The following is a 19,710-nucleotide window of genomic DNA, read 5'->3' on the forward strand; positions in this document are numbered from 1 at the left end:
GCAGATTTTTAAAAAAATCATTTCGTGCATGGGAATTGATTTGTAACTAAAATATAACAAACACTGGTAAATTTTTCACCAATGCCCTTCTAATGGTTCAAGTTTCTATCAGGTTTTTGTTAGATGTGAATTAAGATTTCCCTAGACATTTAATTTATGTTTTCTTGATTTTTATACTCTTAGAAATTATGTCTCTTTAGATGTGCTGCATTTACTTATGACTGCTGTTGCAAATTGTTGTCAGGTAAGTAATAATTTTTAGAAAGTTGTTTTACTCTTGTTGCCCAGGCTGGAGTGCTGAGGCACAAACTTGGCTCGCTGCAACCTCCGCCTCCCAGGTTCAAGAGATTCTTCTGCCTCAGCCTCCCAAGTAGCTGGGATTACAGGCATGCACCACCATGCCCAGGCTAATTTTCTATTTTTAATAGGGATGGGTTTTCATCATGTTGGCCAGGCTGGTTTCGAACCCCTACTTTACGTGATCTACCAGCCTCGGCCTCCAAAAGTACTGGGATTACAGGCTTGAGCCACAATTTTTTTAAGTCTGTTTGTCAAAGCAGATGTCTCAAAGGCTCTACAGTGTCTCATTTTGACTCGTTTTAGATAGAATAGATATTAAAAAGTATTCCAGGCTGGGTGCAGTGGCTCATGCCTGTAATCCCAGGACTTTGGGAGGCCAAGGTGGATGGACTGCTTGAGGCCAGGAGTTTGAGGCCAGCCTGTGCAACATGGCACAAAACAATCTCTACCAAAAATACAAAAATTTGCTGGCATGATGGCACATGCCTGTAATCCCAGCTGCTCAGTGGGAGGCTGAGGTGGGGGATGGTTTGAGCCAGGGAGGATGGAGGTTGCAGTGAGCCAAGATCGTGCCATTGCACTCCAGCCTGGGTAACAAAACAAGATCTTCTCTCAAAAAATAAATAAATAAATAAATAAATAAATAAATAAAATAATAGTAAGAAATATGTAGCATAATTTTTTCAAGTTTTCCATAGCTCCTATTGGAATTTTCCAAATTTAATAAAAATTAATGACAGTTATCACATGGTTTCCCTATGTTGAAATCTTTTTTTTGAGTTTCTAAGGATCATGTCTGCGAGTCAGGATTCCCGATCCAGAGACAATGGCCCTGATGGGATGGAGCCCGAAGGCGTCATTGAGAATAACTGGAATGAGATTGTTGACAGCTTTGATGACATGAACCTCTCGGAGTCCCTTCTCCGTGGCATCTACGCCTATGGTTTTGAGAAGCCTTCTGCCATCCAGCAGCAAGCCATTCTACCTTGTATCAAGGGTAATGATGTGATCGCTCAAGCCGAATCTGGGACTGGGAAAACAGCCACATTTGCCATATCGATTCTGCAGCAGATTGAATTAGATCTAAAGGCCACCCAGGCCTTGGTCCTAGCACCCACTCGAGAATTGGCTCAGCAGATACAGAAGGTGGTCATGGCACTAGGAGACTACATGGGCACCTCCTGTCACGCCTGTATTGGGGGCACCAATGTTCGTGCTGAGGTGCAGAAACTGCAGATGGAAGCTCCCCATATCATCGTGGGAACCCCTGGCCGTGTGTTCGATATGCTTAACCGGAGATACCTGTCTCTCAAATACATCAAAATGTTTGTACTGGACGAAGCTGATGAAATGTTAAGCCGTGGATTCAAGGACCAGATCTATGACATATTCCAAAAGCTCAACAGCAACACCCAGGTAGTTTTGCTGTCAGCTCCAATGCCTTCTGATGTGCTTGAGGTGACCAAGAAGTTCATGAGGGACCCCATTCGAATTCTTGTCAAGAAGGAAGAGCTGATCTTGGAGGGTATCCGCCAATTCTACATCAATTTGGAACTAGAGGAATGGAAGCTGGACACACTGTGTGACTTGTATGAAACCCTGACCATCACCCAGGCAGTCATCTTCATCAACACCCGAAGGAAGGTGGACTGGCTCACTGAGAAGATGCATGCTCGAGATTTCACTGTCTCTGCCATGCATGGAGATATGGACCAAAAGGAACAAGATGTGATCATGAGGGAGTTTCGATCTGGCTCTAGCGGAGTTTTGATTACCACAGACCTGCTGGCCAGAGGCATCAATGTGCAGCAGGTTTCTTTAGTCATCAACTATGACCTTCCCACCAACAGGGAAAACTATATCCACAGAATCGGTCGAGGTGGACAGTTTGGCCGTAAGGGTGTGGCTATTAACATGGTGACAGAAGAAGACAAACAGACTCTTCGAGACATAGAGAACTTCTACAACACCTCCATTGAGGAAATGCCCCTCAATGTTGCTGACCTCATCTGAGGGGCTGTCCTGCCACCTAGCCCCAGCCTGAGCTCAGTCTTGGGGGGCTGAGGAGTAGCAGGAGGGGGGAGGGAAGGGAGCCAAGGGATGGACATCTTGTCATTTTTTTTTTCTTTGAATAAATGTCACTTTTTGAGGCAAAAAAAAGTGCCTCAAAAAGGCACTTTTTTTTTTTTTTTTGAGACAGAGTTTTGCTCTTATTTCCTGGGCTGGAGTACAGTGGCACAATCTCAGCTCACTGCAACCTCCGCCTCCTAAAGATGGGGTTTCTCCATGTTGGTCACTCTGATCTTGAACTCCCAACCTCAGGTGATCTGCCTGCCTTGGCTTCCCAAAGTGTTGGGATTACAGGCATGAACCACGGCACCCGGCCTGAAGTCATTTTTTTAAAGTTTAGTGATTTCAATAGAATACCTGAGCTTCAGCATGAGTCATCTTTCTCCTTTCCAATAACCTATTATTTAATGCCATAAGAAAGCAATTGTGTTGATAAGGCAGTTTTTCTCTTCACTGCATGCATTTAAAATTTTGGTTATAATTAAATGCCTCTTTGTGGGCTGTAAAAAAAATTATCATGTTTTTCTGCCCAACAATGGAGGGGAACAGGTGTAAGAGAGCTATATTTGGAGAAAGCCAGACATAGAGGGGATAAATATTAACCTATTCAGATGGTGATTATGACATTTAGTTTGGGCAACATGATATTGAGCTAAAACTCTTGCATAATACTAGATGGGCTGTAGTGGCAAAAATATGAGTAAAAGTCCCAGAAAAAAATGTCACTGATGGGCCAGGCACGGTGGCTCATGCCTGAAATCCCAACGCTTCGGGAGGCTGAGGCAGGAGGATTACTTGAGGTCAGGAGTTTGAGACCAGCGTGACCAACATGGAGAAACCCTGTCTCTACTAAAAATACAAAAAATTAACTGAGTGTGTTGGCGCATGACTGTGATCCCAGCTACTTGGGGGGTTGAGGCACAAGGATTGCTTGCATCTGGAGGCAGAGGTTGCAGTGAAGTTAGATTGCACCACTGTACTCTAGCTCGGGCAATGGCGAGACTCCATCCCAAAAATAAATAAATAAGATAAATGTAAAGTCTTTTGCTGGTACTTCCTAGTTTGAGAAACTTTTATTGTGAGGGGTTTTGATTGTGTTTATGCAGATATGTTTTCTTTACCATGGTGTAGTCATAAGACAAAGAGTAGAAACCTGGAAGATGCAGCCTGTTCTGGAGGGAGTTAATGGAAGCAATATAAATTTTTCAGCTGAAGAAAAATACCTCACAACCTATTGTTACCTTTTTTTTTCTTCAGATGAAGTTTTGCTCTGTCGCCCAGGTTGGAGTGCAGTGGCACAATCTCAGCTCATTGCAACCTTTGCCTCCCAGGTTCAAGCGGTTCTCTTGCCTCAACCTCCCAAGTAGCTGGGAATACAGGTGTATGCCACTACACCTGGCTATTTTGTGTGTGTATGTGTATTTTTGGTAGAGACGGGGTTTCTCCATATTGGTCAGGCTTGTCTTGAACTCCTGACCTCAAATGATCCACCCGCTTCAGCCTCCCAAAGTGCTGGGATTACAGGCGTGAGCCACCGCGCCTGGCCTGTTCTCATTTTTAATTGAAATTTTTTACTGAGATAATTGTAGATTCACCTGCAATTATAAAAAATAATTCAGAGGTCGGGCCGGGCGCGTTGGCTCAAGCCTGTAATCCTAGCACTTTGGGAGGCCAAGGCGGGTGGATCACGAGGTCAAGAGATCGAGACCATCCTGGTCAACATGGTGAAACCCCGTCTCTACTAAAAATACAAAAAATTAGCTGGGCATGGTGGCGCGTGCCTGTAATCCCAGCTACTCAGGAGGCTGAGGCAGAGAATTGCCTGAACCCAGGAGGCGGAGGTTGCGGTGAGCCGAGATCGCACCATTGCACTCCAGCCTGGGTAACGAGTGAAACTCCGTCCCAAAAAAAATAAATAAATAAAATAATAATAATAATAATAATTCAGAGGTATCTCTTGTATACTTTGCCCCATTTCTCCCAAAGGTAACATTTTGCAAAATTATAGTCTAATATAACAGCATGAATATTCACTTTAATACAATCCACTGAGTTTATTCAGATTTACCCAGTTTTACTTATACTCAACTGTGTGTTTTTGTATTAAGTTCTATATAACAAGTGAACATACTGAACAGTTCTAACATCACAAATATCCTTCAGGTAGCCCTTTTGTATTCACATCGACTTCCTTCTCACCTCTAACTATTGACAACCTCTACAAATAATCATTTAAAAAATTAGCCAGGTGTGGTGACACCTGCCTGTAGTCCCAGCCACTGGGGGAGACTGAGATAGGAGGATCACCTGAGCCTGGGAGGTCAAGGCTGCAGTGAGCTGTGATTGCCTCTGTACTCCAGACTGGGTGAGAGATTGAGACCATGCCTCAAAACTAATAAATGTATAACTTAAATGTGACTTAACATCATGAAGTTTTTAAAAACAAAATTATAAATGATTTTAACACTTTCCCTTCATCATTAGCTAAGAAATCTTCAGAATAAACTTTTCATAAAAGAAACTTCACTGCAAAAGTTGAAGACTGAGCTAGAAAGTTACAAAGAAAAGAATGTGCAACAGTCGTTCCAGATAATGTCCCTGAAAGATAGTATCAAGGACCTACAGGAACTTATTGCTTCTCTAACCAGAATTAAGTATTTGAGAAACACCAATATTCAGAGCCTTGAAAGAGGCACCTGGGATTTAACTGAACGAATTATAGAACTGGAACACCGTCTAAGGTAGGAAATTTTCCAGTTTGTTTTCAAACATGTCTTTGGTTGTAAGCTTGCAAATAGCATATGAACTCCATACTCCTGATTGATCACAGAATTTAAATCTGTAGAACATCACTTAATACCTGACCCAACATTATTACATTTTTAAAGAAATGTATTGAGGTATAACTTAAATACCTCAATGGTGGCCTATGCCTATAATCCCAGCACTTTGGGAAGCCAGGGCTGGTGGATCACTTGAGGTCAGGAGTTTGAAACCAGCCCGGCCAACATGGCAAAACCCTGTCTCTACTAAAAATACAAAAATTAGCTGGGCGTGGTGATGTGCACCTATAATCCCAGCTACTCTCCTGAGGAGGCTGAGGCAGGAGAATCACTTGAATCCAGAAGGTATGTGATTCTGTCTCAAAAAACAAAATCCCCAGCCTGACCAACATGATGAAACCCCATCTCTACTAAAAATACAAAAAATTAGCCAGGTGTGGTGGCGGGCACCTGTAATCTCAGCTACTTAGGAGGATGAGGCAGGAGAATCACTTTAACCCAGGAGGTGGAGGTTGCAGTGAGCCGAGATCGTGCCACTGCACTCCAGCCTGGGTGACAGTGCAAGACTCTGTCTCAAAAAAAAAAAAAAAAAAATCCAATTTGAGATATAACTTACATACCTCAAGATTCAATTTAATGTGTACAATTCAATGGTTGTACAATCATCACCACTATCTAATTTCAGAACAATTTAATCACACCCAAATGAAACCACATGACCATTGGCTGTCATTCCCCATTTCACCCTTCCTCATCTCCTGACAATTTACCACTAATCTACTTCTGTCTCCATAGATTTGACTTATCTGGACATTTGCCTCTTCTGGACATATGAATACAGTCATAAAATGTGTGATCTCTATCTGGCTTCTTTCAAGGTTATCCATGTTGCAGCATTAATCAATATTTCATGTATTTCTATTTTTTTTTCAGACACAATCTGGTTTTTTTTTTTTTTTCTTTGAGACGTGATCTTGCTCTGTAGCCCAAGTTGGAGTGCAGTGGTGAGATCCTAGCTCACTGTAGCCTCAAACTGTTGGGCTAAGTGATCCTTCCACCTCAGCCTCCCAAGTAGCTGGAACTACAGGCACACACCACCATACCCTACTAATTTTTTTATTTTTATTTTTTGTAGAGACAGGGTCTCTCTATGTTGCACAGGCTGGTCTTGAACTCCTGGGCTCAAGCAGTCCTCCCACCTCAGCTTCCCAAAGTTTTGGGATTACAGGTTTGAGTCACCATGCCCAGCCCATATTTTTAATAGCTGAATAATATTTCATCATATGAATATACCACATTTTGTTCATTTATTTATCTCTTAATGAACATTTGGGTTGTTTCCATTTTTTTGGCTTTATGAGTAATGCTACTATGAACATTCTTGTACAAACTTTTATATGAACACATATTTCTTTTCTCTTAGGTATATGCCTCAGAAGCAAAATGGTTGGGTCATATAGTAAATCTGTATTTAACCTTGTGAAGTTATTTTTGAGAAATTGCCAGACTGTTTCCAAGGCAGGTGTACCATTTTACATTCCCACCAGTAATGTATGAGGGTTACAATTTCTCCACATCTTCACCAACACTTGCTATTGTTTGGCTTTTTTTTTTTTGAGATGGAGTTTCTCTCTTGTTGCCCAGGCTGGAGTGCAATGGCGTGATCTCAGCTCACCACAACCTCTGCCTCCTGGGTTCAAGCGGTTCTCCGGCCTCAGCCTCCCAAGTAGCTGGGATTACAGGCATGTGCCACCACGCCCAGCTAATTTTGTTTGTTTGTTTGTTTTTTTTTTTGAGATGGAGTTTCACTCATGTTACCCAGGCTAGCGTGCAATGGCGCAATCTCGGCTCACCGCAACCTCCGCCTCCTGGGTTCAGGTAATTCTCCTGCCTCAGCCTCCTGAGTAGCTGGGATTACAGGCACGTACCACCATGCCCAGCTAATTTTTTGTATTTTTAGTAGAGACGGGGTTTCTCCATGTTGGTCAGGCTGCTCTCAAACTCCTGACCTCAGGTGATCTTCCCACCTTGGCCTCCCAAAGTGCCACAATTACAGGCGTGAGCCACCCCCTGTTTAAAACAACAGGCCTATTTAAAAAAAGGCCTGTTTGGCTTTTTAAAAAAAATAGTTGATATAATTCTAGTAGATATGAAGTGGTATCTCATTTTGCCTTTAATTTGCATTGCCTTAATGATTGAAGATGTTGAGTGATTTGGTTTGAGTCTGTGTCCCCACTCAAATCTCATGTCAAATTGTAATCCCCAGTGTTGGAGGTGGGGCCTAGGGGGATGTGATTGGATCATGGGAATGGATTTCCCCTTTGGTCCTATTCTTGTAATAGTGAGTGAATTATCATGATATCTGGTTGTTTAAAAGTGTGTAGCACCAAGCCAGGAGTGGTGGCTCACACCTGTAATCCCAGCACTTTGGGAAGCCAAGGCAGGTGGATCACTTGAAGTCAGGAGTTTGAGACTAGCCTGGCCAACATGGTGAAACCCTCTCTCTACTAAAAATACAAAACAAATTAGCTGGGCCTGGTGGCAGGTGCCTATAATCCCAGCTACGTGGGAGGCTGAGGCAAGAGATTTACTTGAACCCAGGAGGTGGAGATTGCAGTGAGTTGTGTGATTGAGATCACACCACTGCACTCCAGCATGGGCAACAGAGTGAGACTCTGTCTCAAAAAAAAAAAAAGGCGGGGGGGGAGGTGTATCACCTCCTACCTTGCTCACTTCTTCCTGCTCTGGCCATGTAAGAGGTGCCTGCTTCCCATTTTTCTTCTGCCATGATTGTAAGTTTCCTGAGGCATGCCTAGCCATGCTACCTGTACAGCCTGCAGAACTGTGAGTTAATTAAACCTTTTTTCTTTGTGCATTACCCAGTCTCAAGCATTTTTTTTACAGCAGTACAAGAATGGAGTAATATAGAAAATGGGTATCAGGAGGTGGGGCATTGCTATAAAGATACCTGAAAATGTGGAAGCAGCTTTGGAAGTGGGTAACAGGCAGAGACTGGAACAATTTGGAGGGCTCAGAAGAAGACAGGAAGATGAGGGAAAGTTAGAACTTTCTGGAGATTTGTTGAATGTTTTCGACTAAATGCTGATAGTGATGTGGACAAAGATGACCAGGCTGATGAGGTCTCATAAGGAGATGAGGAACCTGTTGGAAACTAGAGCAAAGGTCACTCTTGTTATGTGTTAGGAAAGAACCTGGCAGCATTTTGCCCCTGTTGTAAGAAATCTGTGGAACTTAATTTGAGAGAGGTGATTTTGGGTATCTGGCAGAAGAAATTTCTAAGCAGCAAAGCATTTCAGATGTGGCCTGCCTGCCTCTAAAAACCTATCACATGCGTGAACCAGGAAATTACCTGAAACGGGAACTTATATTTAAAAAGGAAGCAGAGCATAAAAGTTTGGAAAATTGGCAGCCTGGCCATGTTGTAGAAAAGAAAAACCCATATTCAGAGGAGGAGTTGAAGGATGTGGCAGAAATTTGCATAACTAAAAGGAAGCGGAGTACCCCAAAGCCATTTCAGAGACCTTCCTGGAAGCCCTTCCCATCACAGGCCCCCAGTCCTAGAAGGAAAGAATGGTTTCAAAGGCCAGGCCCAGGCCTCCGCTGCCCTGCACAGCCTCAGGTGCAGCTGCTCCAGCTGAGGTTCAGAAGGCCCCAGGTACTTGGGCTGCCGCTTCAGAGGGTGCATCCCATAAACTTCAGTGGCTTCCGTGTTTTACATCTGCAGGTGTGCAGAGTAAACAAGTCGCAGCTTGGAAGCTTCCGTGTAGATTTCAGAAGATGTATGGAAAAGCCTAGATGTTCAGGCAGAAGTAGTCTGATGCAGAGGGAGAGCCCTCATGAAGAACCTCTACTAGGGCAATGCAGAGGGGAAATGGGTTGGAGCCCCTACACAGAGTCCCCACTGGGGCACTGCCTAGTGGAGCTGTGAAAAGAGGGCCACCATCCTCCAGACTCCAGAATGGTAGAAACACTGACAACTTACACTGTGCACCTAGAAAAGCCACAGAAACTCAACACCAGCTCTTGAGAGCAGCCATGATAGCTGAGCCCTGCAGAGCCACAGGGGCAGAGCTGCATGTGAGTGGGCTGCATGTGAGACATAGAGTCAAAGGAGATTATTTTGGAGCTTTAAGATTTAATGACTGACCTGGTGGATTTTGAACTTGCGTGGGGCCTGTAGCCTCTTCTTTTGGCCAATTTCTCCCTTTTGGAATGGTATTTACCCAAAGCCTGTATTTCCATTATATCTTGGAAGTCGACTCACTAACTTGTTTTGTTTGCTTGTTTGTTTGTTTCAGATGGAGTCTCATTCTGTCACCCAGGCTGGAGTGCAGTGGCGCTATCTCAGCTCACTGCAGTCTCCACCCCAGGCTCAAACAATTCTGTCTCAGCCTCCCAAGTAGCTGGGATTATAGGTGTCTGCCACTACACCCAGCTAATTTTTGTGTTTTTAGTAGAGGCAGGGTTTCACCATGTTGGCCAGGCTGGTCTCGAGCTCCTGACTACAAGTGATCCACCCACCCTGGCCTCCCAAAGTGCTGGGATTACAGGCGTGAGCCACTACACCCGGCCTTTTTTTTTTAAAAAAAAATTGAGATGGTGTGTTGCTCCAGTTGCCCAGACTGGAGTGCAATGGCACAATCTCAGTTCACTGCAACCTCTGTCTCCCAGGTGCAAGCAATTCTCCCACCTCAGCGTCCCAAATAGTTGGGATTACAGGCACGTGCCACTGTGTGTGGCCAATTTTTGTATTTTTAGTAGAGATGGGGTTTCACCATGTTGGCCAGGCTGGTCTCAAACTCCTGACCTCAGATGATCTGCCCACCTCAGCCTCCCAAAGTGCTGGTATTACAAGCGTGGACCACCATGCCCAGCCAGAAGTCACTAGCTTATTTTTGTTTTTACAGGCTCACAGGCAGAAGGGACTTGCCTTGTCTCAGATTAGACTTTAGACTTTGGGCTTTTAAGTTAATGCTGGAATGAGTTAGGACTTTGGTGGACTGTTGGAAAGGCATGATTGTATTTTGAAATGTGAGAAGGACATGAGATTTGGGAGGGCCAAGTGGCAGAATAATAAGGTTTGAGTCTGTGTCCCCACCCAAATCTCATGTCAAAGTGTATCCCCAGTGTTGGGGCCCGGAGGGAGGTGATTGGATCATGGGGGTGGATTTCCCCTTTGATGCTGTTCTCATGAGTGAGTTCTCATGAAATTTGGTTATTGAAAAGTGTATAGCACCTCTCACCTCACTCTCTCCCTTCTGCTTCTGCCACATAAGATGTGCCGGCTTCCCCATTGCCTTTTGTCATGATTGTAAGTTTCCTGAGGCTTCCCAGGCCATGGTTCCTTTACAACCTGTGGAACCATGAGCCAATTAAACCTCTTTTCTTTGTAAATTACCTAGTCTGAAGCAAGCCTGCCTGCCTTTCTTTCTTTCTTTCCTTTCTTTCTCTCTCTTTCTTTCTTTTTTTTTCCTTCTTTCTTTATTTCTTTCACCATCATTTAACAGCAACAGCCTATGGAAAAGCATTTCTTTATAGAAGTGCAAGAATATCAAGATGAAATTTGGGTGGGGAAAAAAAAGTATAAGAACAGACTAATACATTGAGCATCTTTTCTTTTTTTTTTTCTTTTTTTCTTTTTTTTTTTTTCTCTGCCGCTGCCTCCATCCCATTCAGCATCTTTTCATGTGCTTCTTGGCCATGTGTATATCTTCTTTGTAGAATATCTATTCATATTCATTGTCCCTTTTAAGCTTGGGTTGTCTTTTTATTGTTGAGTTGTAAATGTTCTTTATATTTTCTGGATACTGGACCCTTAATAAGTGTATTATTTGTAAATATTTTCTCCCAATTGGTGGGTCATCTTTTCATTTTCCTAATAGTGTCATTTCAAGAAAAAAAATTTTAATTTTGTTGGAGGGGTGTGTGTGTGTGTGTGTGTGTGTGTGCGTGCGTGCGTGCGTGCGTATTTGGTGTCATAGCTGAGAAATTATTGTCAAATCCAGGATCATGAAAGATTTATGCCTATATTTTCTTTTAAGAGTTATAGTTTTAGGCCGAGGCGGGTGGATCACAAGGTCAGGAGATTGAGACCATCCTGGCCAACATAGTGAAACCCTGTCTACACTAAAATACAAAAATTAGCTGGGCATGGTGGCACACATCTGTAGTCCCAGCTACTTGGGAGGCTGAGGCAGGAGAATTGCTTGAACCCAGGAGGCGGAGGTTGCAGTGAGCCAAGATCGCACCATTGCACTCCAGCCTGGTGCCTGGTGACACAGCAAGACTCTGTCTCAAAAAAAAAAAAAAAAGTTATAGTTTTGGCTGGGCAGAGTGGCTCACACCTATAATCCCAGCACTTTGAGAGGCCAAGGCAGGTGGATCACTTGAGGCCAGGAGTTTGAGACCAGCCTGGCCAAAATAGCAAAACCTCATCTCTACTAAAACTACAAAAATTAGGCTGGGCATGGTAGCTCATGCCCGTAATCCCAGCACTCTGGGAAGCCAAAATGAAAAGATAACTTGAGGCCAGGAGTCCGAGACCAGCCTGGCTAACATGGTAAAACCCTGTCTCTACTAAAAATACAAAAATTAGCTGGGTGTGATAGCACATGCCTGTAATTCCAACTACTTGGGAGGCTGAGGAGGGAGAATTGCTTGAACCCAGGAGGCAGAGGTTTCAGTAAGCCAAGATCATGCCACTACACTTCAGCCTGAGTGACAGACGAGACTCTGTCAAAAACAAAAACAAAAACAAAAACAAAAAAATAGCTGAGCATGGTGGTACACACCTGAAGTCCCATTACTTGGAAGGCTGAGGCAGGAGAATTGCTTGAACCCAGAAGGTGGAGGTTCCAGTGAGCCGAGATTGCACCACTGTGCTCCAGCCGGAGTGACAGAGCAAGAGTTAGTCTAAAAAACAAAAAATCTTATAGTTTTAGCACTTACATTTATGCCTTTGACCTCTTTTGGCAAATTTTTTATATGATATGAGGTAGGAGTCCACATTCATTATTTTTCATGTAAATATCCAGTTGTCCTTAGGACCTCTGTGGAACTGTCTTGGCACTCTTGCCAAGAATAAATTGACCATAAATATATGGGTTTCTTTTTGGGCACCTAATTCTATTTCAGTGGTCTGTATGTCCTCCTTATGCCAGCACCACACTGATTTGCTTAATGTAGCTTTGTAGTAAGTTTTGAAATGGGAAATTGTGAAAAAGTCTAACTTTTTTCATTTTTTTTCAAGACCATTCTGACTATTTTGGGTCCCTTGTTTTTCCATATGTATTTTAAGATCAGCTTTTCCAGCTGGGCATGGTGGCTCACGCCTGTAATCCCAGCACTTTGGGAGGCCAAGGTGGGTGGATCACTTGAGGTCTGGAGTTCGAGACCAGCCTGACCAACATGGAGAAACCCCATCTTTATTAAAAATACAAAATTAGCTGGGCATGGTGGTGCATGCCTGTAATCCCAGCCTGGGAGGCTGGGGCAGGAGAATTGCTTGAACATGGGAGGTAGAAGTTGCAGTGAGGTGAGAGTGCGCCATTGCACTCCACCCTGGGCAACAAGAGCAAAACTCTGTCTCAAAAAGAAAAAGATCAGCTTTCCATAAACATGGAATATTTTTTCATTTATTTAAGGAATATTTTTTCATTTATTTAAGTCTTCTTTAATTTCTTTTTCTTTTTTTTAGAAACAGGGTCTCACTCTATTGCCCAGGCTGGAGCACAGTGGCCCAATCACAGTTCAGTGTAATCTTGAATTCCTGAACTCAAGCAATCCTCCTGCCTCAGCTTCCCAAGTAGGTAGTACTACAGATGCATGCCTCCATGCCCAGCTAATACTTAGTTTTAATTTTTTGTATAGAATTGAGGTCTTGCTGTATTACCTAGGCTGGTCTCAAACTCCTGACCTCAAGCACTTTTACTGCTTTGGAAGTCCAAAGCACTGAGATTACAGGCATGTGCCACTGCACCCAGCCTCTTTAAATTGTTTTAAGATTGTTTTGTAGTTTTCAGTGTATATGGTCTTACATTTCTTTTGTTAAATTAATTACTAATATTTTATTCTTTTTATGCATTGTAAATGAAACTGTTTCTGTATTTCATTTTTTGATTATTTTTAGGGAGTGTATCAGCCTGTGTCCTGCAAGCTTGCAGAACTCATTTATTAGCTCTAGAGTTTTTTTGGTGTTTTTTTTTTTGGTATGTGTGTGTGGATTCCTTGGGATTTTCTCCATACAAGACTATGAATCTGGAAAGATGTGGTTTTTAAAATTTATTTATTTATTTATTTAAATAAATAAATAATTTAAAATTTATTATCGTTTTTTTGAGACAGAGACTCACTGTCGTCCAGGCTGGAGTGCAGTGGCACAGTCACGGCTCACAGCAATCTCCGCCTCCCAGGCTCAAGCAATTCGATTCCCCTGCCTCAGCCTCCAGAGTAGCTGAGATTACAGGCATGAACCACCATGCCTGAGTAATTTTTCATTTTTAGTAGATATGGGGTTTTCCCATGTTGCCTAGGCTGGTCTCAAACTCCCAGGTTCAGCCTATCTACTCGCCTTGACCTCCCAAAGTCCTGGGATTACAGGTGTGAGCCACCACACCCGACCATTGTTGAGTGTTTTTAATTATAAAAATGTGTTGGATTTCTCGTTCAATGCTTTTTTTTTTTTTTTGCACCTTATTGAGTTGATCATGTGATTTTATCCTTTATAAAATTTGTTATTCTTAGACTTACTGTATTAGTTGGTGTACAGAGAGAGGAGATATTCGATAATGTGTCCTCAGTTGATAGAAGGAGAAACAAAGTCATTAAATGTTATCTCTTCTAATATGAATAATATTTGAGAAACTCATACAATATGAAAAGCTATTCTATTCAGACGTGCATAATAATGTAGCCTATTTCTATTCTGGATTGGTTAGTGTATATCAGGTCATCTCATAGTTTGGGGTTCTTCTGGGTCTTGCTTTTCTCAAAACACTTTTTTTTCTTTTGCTCTATTTATACCAAATCACTTTGTTTGTTTTTTGAGTTGGAATCTCACTCTGTCACCCAGGCTGGAGTGCAGTGGTGCAATCTCAGCTCACTGCAACCTCCACCTCCCAGGTTCAAGCGATTCTCCTACCTGAGCCTCCCAAGTAGCTGGAATTACAGGTGCGTACCACCAAACCCGGCTAATTTTTGTATTTTTAGTAGAGATGGGGCTTCACCATGTTGGTTAGGCTGGTCTCAAACTCCTGACCTCAGGCAATCCACCCACCTTAGCCTCCCAAAGTGCTGGGATTATAGGTGTGAACTACTGCCCCAGCCCACTTTTTAAAAGAAATTATGTAGGAGACTAAAATTTAATAAAGAAACAAATCTTTACTCAGAGATATTAGTTAAACTTAAAGGGCTGAAACCAGGAGAATGGGGCTTGCTTTTCTTCTGGTTGTGCAGAGTGTCTAAATAAAGAGAACTGACAAAGGTGAAATGAAAGACTAATTAAAAGCAATTTATCATTCAAATATCTTCTCAGTGTTAAGCAAGCACATGAAGTAGGCTATAGCTTGACCCTTAACAGCTCATCAGGTAAACTCTTCAACACAGTTTTGAACACAACATAGTACATTACAGACTTTATGTTTTTGTTCTCAGAGCTAAAAAGAAACAATGGCTATATGGCATACTATGAGGATTAATTTTATATGTCTACTTGATTGGGCCATAGGGTGCCCAATATATGGTCAAACATTATTCTATGTGAGAGTGTTTTGGATAATTTTAACATTTAAATTGGTATACTAAGTAAAGCAGATTATATTCCCTATTGTAGGTAGGCCTCATCCATTGAGTTAAAGGCCTGAATAGAACAAAAAGATTGACCCTCCCCCATGTAAGAGAGAATTTTTCCTGCCTGATGGCCTTCAAAATGGGACATCAGCTGTTTTTCCTGCCTTTTCATTCAAACCATTGGCTCTTTCTGAGTCTTGAGCCTACTGGCCTTTGGACTGGAGCTACACTATCTGCTCTCTTGATTTTCAGGCCTTCAAACCTGGACTGGAACTATATTACTGGCTCCCCTGGGTCTCTCAGATCCCAGCAGATCTTGGGAATTGCCAGCCTCCATAACTGCTGAGGCAGTTCCCTTTTTTTGAGATGGGATCTTGCTGTCACCCAGGCTGGAGTGCAGTGATACAATCATGGCTTACTGCAACTTCAAACACCTGGGCATAAGTGATGCTCCTGCATCAGCCTCCTGAGTAGCAGGGACCACAGGCACGTGCCACCATGCCCAGATAATTTTTAAAAATATTTTGTAGATACAAGGCCTTACTTTGTTGCCCAGGCTGGTCTTGAACTACTGGGCTCAAGTGATCCTTCCACCTTGCCTCCCAAGGTTCTGGGATAACAGGCATGAGCCATGGAACCCAGCCAAAAGTCAGAAGATAACTGAATGACATCTTCAAGTGCTGAAAGAAAAATTAGTGACAACCTAGAATCTATACTCAGTGTAATTATCCTTCACAATTGACAATGAAATAAACATGGTTTCAGAAGAAAAAAAAACATTTATTGTCAGAAGAACTATGCCATTAAGAAACACACCAGACAATTTTTTAGGATGAAGGAAAATAATCCTTGGTGGCTACAGAGAACTGTAGGGTAGATTAAAAAGTAAAGGAAAGGTAAATGTGTGGATAAATATAAATTAATACTGACAGTTAAGAAAAAAAAATCCTGGCCGGGCGCGGTGGCTCAAGCCTGTAATCCCAGCACTTTGGGAGGCCGAGGCAGGTGGATCACGAGGTCAAGAGATCGAGACCATCCTGGTCAACATGGTGAAACCCCGTCTCTACTAAAAATACAAAACATTAGCTGGGCATGGTGGCTCGTGCCTGTAATCCCAGCTACTCAGGAGGCTGAGGCAAGAGAATTGCCTGAACCCAGGAGGCGGAGGTTGCGGTGAGCCGAGATCGCGCCATTGCACTCCAGCCTGGGTAACAAGAGCGAAACTCTGTCTCAAAAAAAAAAAAAAAAAAAAAAATCCTATACAATTTATAATATATGAAAAAGTAAAATAACAATAGTACAAGGGCAAGAAATGGTAAATGGAGTTACACTATCATTAAGTGTTTTATTTGGGGAATATCACAAAAGTATTAAAGTAGAATGTAATAGGCCAGGTGCAGTAGCTCACATCTGTAATCCCAGTACTTTGGGAGGCTGAGGTGGGCAGATCACTTGAGGTCAAGAGTTCAAGATCAACCTTGCCAACATGATGAAACCCCGCATCTACTAAAAATACAAAAATTAGCCAGATGTGGTGGCACATGCTTATAATCCCAGCTACTCAGGAGGCTGAGGCATGAGAATTGCTTGAACCTGGGAGTTGGAGGTTGCAGTGAGCTGAAATCACACCACCACACTCCAGCCTGGGCAACAGAGTGAGAATCTGTCTCAAAAAATAAAAAAGTAATAATAAAGTAGAATGTAATAAATCAAATATGCATTATGTAACCACAATCCAGCTTAACAACCAAACAATAAAAGATATTAAAAACTACATGGAAGAAAAATGAAATAAAAAACTTTATTAGTGCAACTCTGAGCACAGTGGCTCATGCTTGTAATCCCAGCACTTTGGGAGGCTAAGGGAGGTGGACCACTTGAGGTCAGGAGTTCCAGACAAGCCTGGCCAACATAGTAAGACCCCATGTCTACTAGAAATACCCAAGCAAAGTGAAGCATGCCTGTAATCTGAGCTACTCGGGAGACTGAGACATGAGAATCACTTGAACCTGGGAGGCAGAGGTTGCAGAGAGCCGCGACCGCACAACTGCACTCCAGCCTGGGCAACAGAGTGGACTCCTCTCAACAAACAAACAAAAACTTTATTAATCCAAATTAAAGTGGTAGAGTAGTAGTAAAGGAACAGAGAATAGATGGGAAAAACAATAAATAACAATATGGTAGATTTAAACCCAACAATTTAAATAATTACTTTAAAGTTAGATGGTATTTTATAACTTCCCAATGGATTCAACTTGCCCACTGCCTAGACAGAGACAATTTCTCAAGACGGGAATTGCAATAGAGAAGATTACTTCTTTCAGAAGATGTATGGAAACAAAAAAAAAAAAAAAAATGAGCGATTACTTCACGCAGAGCTGGCTGTGCAGGAAACCAGTTTTATTATTACTCAGATCAGTCTCCCTGAACATTCCACCTTCAGAGATTTTAAGGACAACATGGTGGGTGGGGGGAAGCCAGTGAACCAAGAGTGCTGATTGGTCAGAGATGAAATCACAAGGAATGAAAGCTTCTTCTTGAGCTAAGTCAGTTCCTGGGTAAGGACCTCAAGATCAGATGAGCCAGTTTATCAATCTAGGTGGTGCCAGCTGACCCATCAAGTGCAAAAGGATCTGCAACGTATCTCAAGCACTGATCTTAGGAGCAGTTTAGTGAGGATCAGAATCTTGTAGCCTCCAGCTGCATGACTCCCAAACCATAATTTCTAGTCTTGTGGCTAATGTTAGTCCTACAAAGGCAATCTAGTCTCCAGGAAAGAAGGAGGTCTGCTTTGGGACAGGGCTATTGTCTTTGTTTTAAACTATAAACTGTAAAGTAAGTTTCTTCCAAAGTTAGTTCAGCCTACTCCCAGGAATGCACAAGGAGTTTGGAGGTTAGCAGCAAGATGGAGTCAGTTAATTTAGATCTCTTTCACTGTCTCAGGCATAATTTTGCAAAGGCGGTTTCAGTGTAATCATTTCGGTACAAGACAAGATTATAAAAAAGAAAACTAATGCCAAGCATTTTCTTTTTTTTTCTTTTTTTTTTTTTTTTTGAGACGGAGTTTCACTCATGTTACCCAGGCTAGAGTGCAATGGCGCGATCTGGGCTCACCGCAACCTCTGCCTCCTGGGTTCAGGCAATTCTCCTGCCTCAGCCTCCTTAGTAGCCGGGATTACAGGCAGGCACCACCATGCCCAGCTAATTTTTTGTATTTTTAGTAGAGACGGGGTTTCACCATGTTGACCAGGATGGTCTCGATCTCTTGACCTCGTGATCCACCCGCCTCGGCCTCCCAAAGTGCTGGGATTACAGGCTTGAGCCACCAAGCCCGGCAATGCTAAGCATTTTCAAGAAACATACTGTAGCCAGATGGCACCTATAGTCCCAGCTACTTGGGAAGCTGAGCCAGGAGGATAGCTTGTGACCAGTTTGAGACCAGCCTGAGCAACATAGCAAGACACCGTCTCCAAAATTTAAAAATGTTTAAAAAGATATATACTTTATATATAAGAACACAGAAAGATGTTATTAAAAATAATATATATATGACATTTGAGTAATGCGAATATTACCCTAAAGAAACCTGCATCCATGTGGAACTGTTACCAGGAATGGGTCAGAATCTAGACCCCGAGAAAGGGTTCTTGGACCTCACACAAGAAAGAATTAGGGACAAGTCCATAAAGTGAAAGTAAGTTTACTGGGAAAGTAAAGGAATAAAGAATGGCTGCTCTATAGGGAGAGTCACGGTATGGGCTGCTCAACTGGGTATACTTATAGTTATTTCTTGATCATATGCTAAACACGGAGTGGATTATTCATGAGTTTTCTAGAAAAGGGATTCAGAACCAAGGGTTCCTCCTTTTTTTAGACTGTATAGGGTAACTACCTGACATAGCCATGGTATTTGTAAACAGTCATGGTGCCAATTGGAGTCTTTTAGCATGCTAATGTATTATAATTAGTGTATAATGAGCACTGAGGACAACCAGAGATCACTTTTGTCACCATCCTGGTTTTGGTGAGTTTTGGCTGTCTTTACCACATTCTGTTTTATCAGCAGGATCTTTGTGATCTGTATCTTGTGTTGACCTCCTATCACCCTGTGACTAAAAATGCCTATGCTCCTGGGAATGCTACCAGTAGTTCTGAGCCTTGTTTTACCCAGCCCCTATTTAAGATGGAACTACTCTGGTTTTAATGCTTCTGATAGAACCTCCTGATTATCACAATATTGCCAGTAGTGGCAGGCAAGCTATTCATATCCAAATTTCACCTTAAAAAGAATGGCTTATTTTTGAGACAGAGTTTTGCTCTTATTGCCCAGGCTGGTGTGCAATGGCCTGATCTTGGCTCACTGCAACCTCCACCTCTGGGTTCAAGCGATTCTCTTGCCTCAGCCTCCCAAGTAGCTGGGATTAGAGGCATACACCATCATGCCGGGCTCATTTTGTATTTTTAGTAGAGATGGGGTTTCTTTTCTCTTTTTTTTTAAATTTTATTTTAATTTTAATTTTTTTAAAAGTTGGGGTTTCACCATGTTGGTCAGGCTGGTCTTGAACTCCTGACCTCAGGTGATCCACCCATCTCGGCCTCCTAACGTGCTGGGATTACAGGCATGAGCCACCGTGCCTGGCCTACCATTTCTTTTTGAGACAGGGTCTTACTGTGTTGCCCAGACTGGTCTCTAACTCCTGGGTTCAAGTGATCCACTGGCCTCAGCCTCCCAAACTGCTGGGATTACAGG

At 42.6% G+C, this 19,710-nt stretch overlaps 1 pseudogene across 1 annotated transcript; it reads left to right on the top strand.

Annotated features, from left to right (window-relative positions):
• Positions 1–1,073: 1,073 nt before the first annotated feature.
• LOC116528686 lies at positions 1,074–2,460 on the top strand (annotated as a pseudogene). Its single transcript, XR_004259147.1, has one exon. The product of XR_004259147.1 is annotated as a eukaryotic initiation factor 4A-I pseudogene (transcript).
• The last annotated feature ends 17,250 nt before the right edge of the window (positions 2,461–19,710 follow it).

Source organism: Sapajus apella, unplaced genomic scaffold (assembly GCF_009761245.1).
Source record: "Sapajus apella isolate SASKATOON/1434 unplaced genomic scaffold, GSC_monkey_1.0 scaffold59, whole genome shotgun sequence".
NCBI classification, from domain to species: domain Eukaryota; kingdom Metazoa; phylum Chordata; class Mammalia; order Primates; family Cebidae; genus Sapajus; species Sapajus apella.